Below are 4,270 nucleotides of genomic sequence, written 5' to 3'. Positions count from 1 at the left end.
TTTTATTTTCCTTGATTTACTTTTACATTTATTATTATTACATTAAATATAATTTTAAACTCATACAGGAAAGTTAGGTTTATAATACTTAATAAAATGGATACACATTATTAAACATGTAAGCATGGTGGACCACAGCATGTAAGGATATTAATTTTCTTTGGTAAGTTCAATATAAACATTTATAAGAAAGAGGATTATAGACCATTTGGAATGAGGACAAATAGCAGTCTATCGCTATATTTCAGGTGGTAGAGCACAAAGTGTGCTGCTGCTGCTGCAATGGAATAATTTATGTGAATTAAAAATAAAATATATAGTTTCAACAAACTTTACTGCAACAATTTGCAATGGAAAATATCTAAATTAAAAATATAAAACTAGTCACTTTCCTAACACAGAAATGTGTGTTCACTTTGCCTTGACATTTACCTTACATTTTGCTGGAAAAAACTTAGAACAATTCAGCACGTTAGGACCAGTTAATTGAAAGTGAAAATGTGTGAAAAAAAGTAAAGACTCTGTTGTTCGCTTTTAACATTCTTTAATTTCAAGCTTATCAACGAGTAAGCAGGTTGATGACTGAATGAATCAACAGCTTTGTTTCACTTAATCCCAATTAATGGCTCAAGTTCAAAGTCAATAAACACATTTAGGAATGGCTAAAAAAAATAACCTAGCTTAAAGTGTACAGTTAGGAAGTTAGTACATTTTAGGAAAATTTTTGTTTATATTACTTATATATAACACACATAGACACACACTTACACAAATGCGGACACATATATTACTGGAAATGCTTCTATTCTAATGCGTGACCATGTGTTCATCATTATTTGTTTTCACCCAACTAACAACAAATTACCTAATTAATATGTTTCAATTACAGCATGGAAAATAGACCCTGTGGACCTCCTGCAGTGCCCTGACAATAGGCTCAGATCTCACTTTAGGAATTCACACTAACTTCACATCTGTTTCTTTATTTCTTACTGTTGATTTGCAAAACCTTCTTAAATCCTCCTCTAAACAGTGGAAAGGTTATATGAAATATGTTCCTGTGCTAAGAGAAGAGAGGAAGTTCGAAGATCTGGACTTTATTTGCAAGTTAGAAAGTGAATTCCTATTGAAGAGCATTAAACAAATATGTTAGAATTCTGTCACTTTATGCAATTCAGTAGATCAAATAAAGGGCCCAGGCCACTTCATTCACATCAATAGAAATCCTAAAGAATGGCAAACCTAGACTGGGCCACCGATGTAGATTTAGCTTTTTTTCTCCCCTCTTAGAGACAAAAAGACTGAATTCCCACAAACACATTACTGACTGGTGCACTAGGAAACCAGCACAGGAACCCCTTTGGAATTTAAATTCACGCTATCTCCCCTTCTTTTAGGATTTGTTTGCACTACAGTGCTGATTATATTGGAATCCTCTGTTAAAAAAGTAAAGGTTTTACAGACACCATTTGCCTCTTAGATCAAGGACATTTTTACTACCTACAAAAAAGACATTGTAGGATACTAAAATATAACAATAAAGTATTAACAAATGATTAATAAAAGTTTTGTTTTTTTACAAGAATGTACATATATCTATTATGGAATTAGGTTACAGACGGCTAACTAGTTAATTAGTACATTCCAATTTTAAATATCTAATGTCTACGTTCTCATACGTAAGTACAGTCATTGCTGTTAAGCTGTTTTAAACCAAACACATAAAAATATACGAGTCATTTTAGCAAAAACATTAGATTTCTCTGCTTTAAGTAAATTGCTTTTTTTCTATTTTAAGTTCGTCATTTTTTCCTATGTTTATTTGTGTGTTTGTGGTTTGCCTATTTCCAATAAGGTTACAATAACATACTTTTAATTAATTTATATTTATTCATATATGTGTTATAGTTGCAAGATACATATAGATTTTAACTATGAGTTGCCTATAACATGTTTAATATTATCTAACACAAAAACATTTGTGTTCAAATTTTCATAGTGTTTATTTTCTGGTCAGATGGGTACATGTGTTGATGGATTGTTTAGGTCAGATGTCCTAAACATTTGTCCGCTTAGTAGCTACTTACAAACATGACAGTTGGAATCAGGCCATGATGAGACATATAAATGATTAAAAAATTGAAAAATAGAGCTTTGCTAATACTTTGGTTAATATTGATGTGAAAACATCCATGATAAAAAGTAGCCAAAATTTTCCTATTCACTAAGCTGTCGAAGGATCTAGCCGTAGCTTTGGCTGATCCTTCGTCTAGCTTCGGCCCCAGGACCCCTTCGGTTCAGTAGAACCGAAGGGATGCTGTAGGGCTATTCACTATAGCCCGTACAGCTCCCGAAGTCGGCTGAGCAGCTCAGTCGATCCGAAGGCATATGCTTCGGCTCGACTGAGCCGAGGTGAAAGCCGAAGCTGGCCAAAGGGATGACCATTGGCCGGCCGACAGCCTGCTACTGACTGCTGGGTGGAGCCAGCCGTCATCTCACGTCATTGCACCAGCCCACTGCTGCTGTCAATCAGCAGTGGGGACCTGAAGTTCTCCATCCCTCTGGTGATTGACAGCAGCAGAGGGCGGATGCAATAGCTAGTTTGCTATTGGCTATGGCAAAGTGAAATAGCCAATAGGAATCTAGTTCTATGGTGATTTTTTTTATTCTGGCGGCAGCAGAACCGCCCGGCCAATAGAAAACAGTTGGGCGGGGCTTGCTGCCACTGCTAGCTCCACCCACTCTTTTTCTATTTTATGTTTTACTACTTTTTAAACTGTTTTTCTATTCTGCTCGGTACCGCAGAGGTACCGAGCAGAATAGCCGAGCCGAATGCCGCTCGGCGGCATTCGGCTATTTACTCACTGCTGTTCGGCATCTATGAGAATAGGCCGAACATCAGTGAGTAGCCTGCCGAAGGTTCGGCTTAGCCGATCTAGATGTTGGATCGGCTGACTCGAACTCCTTCTGCACTTTGGGTCGGCCGAACATGCTGAGCATGTTCGGCTGACCCGAAGCCGCGCGAAGCAAGCCGATGTACAGCTGATTTCAGACGATATACGGCTCAAATCAGACGTACAAGCCTGAAGTGAATAGCCGAACAGCGTTCGGCTCACTTCACTTCGGTTTGTTTATTCACTCGGCTGCCTACGGTAGCTTAGTGAATAGAGAAATAGAACAGGTGTGTACTTAAAAAAAGCAATACAAATGTTTTCAGTACTAGTGTGACCAAGGCAAAGAATTTAAGGGACATCTTGTTCCATAACTATTTGGAGAGGACAAAAGAACCAAAAAGAAAAGAATTACCTCAATGACTAATGGGAAGCTTCCACTGTGGTCCTTGTAAAGCATTGGTGTATGTATTAAAGTTAAAAGAATTCATTAGCCCAACAAATGGTGAGGTAATTAAGAATAGATCATTTTACAACTGCAGTTGTACTGGAGTAATGTATCTAGTGAGATGTTCTTCCCCCCTTAAGCGCTTGTTCCCACTATCAGCCACACTCAACCGCATGGCTGCTGGTGTGCACGTGCCCGATCGAGCCCTATCACAGTGTTTCTTTTTTCGCTAGAACTTTATTGAAATGTCACAAGTGATATTTCATAAAGTTCTATGGGCTCACTGATGTGCAATGCTGTTGTACCGTGTCTCACTGTGGTGCGCTTATAGAGAGTACTGCAGGCTGCATTTTTTTAATCACACACCATCGGAACGTGGTGGTGTGAACCAAGCCCACCCATGATAAGGCACATTGCCTTGTCTTGCATTTAGGCTGCGCTGCCCCAACGCATATGGTGTGAATTAGCCCTTAATAAGTAGGCACAACTATCAGGCAGTTAAAAAGAAGAATCCTTGAACATGCCAATGACATATTATTTAAAAGAGAAAAACCAGTAAATTAACATGTTTGGGCTAAACATGATGGAAAAACCAGAATGCCTAAAATTTGGGTTAAAACAGGTCAAGAGTCTAGGTGCAATAAAAGGGATCTGAATCAAATTTTGCTTCAGACAGAAGCAAATGTTGTTTATTAGCAGTGGTATGTCTCACTGAAATCACTTTAAAAATATCATCCCTATTTGGCTATGTAACTATGGGGTATATTCACAAAGCAGCAAAGGATCTAGCCGTAGCTTCGGCTGATCCTTCGGCTAGCTTCGGCCCCAGGACCCCTTTGGTTCTGTAGAGCCCGTACAGCTCCCGAAGTCGGCCAGCGGCTCAGTCGAGCCGAAGGCATATGCTTCGGCTCGACTGAACCGCGGTGAAAGC

Source organism: Nanorana parkeri, unplaced genomic scaffold (assembly GCF_000935625.1).
Source record: "Nanorana parkeri isolate BGI_ZX_2015 unplaced genomic scaffold, ASM93562v1 scaffold82, whole genome shotgun sequence".
Lineage (NCBI taxonomy): Eukaryota > Metazoa > Chordata > Amphibia > Anura > Dicroglossidae > Nanorana > Nanorana parkeri.
This window is presented reverse-complemented; position numbering follows the sequence as displayed.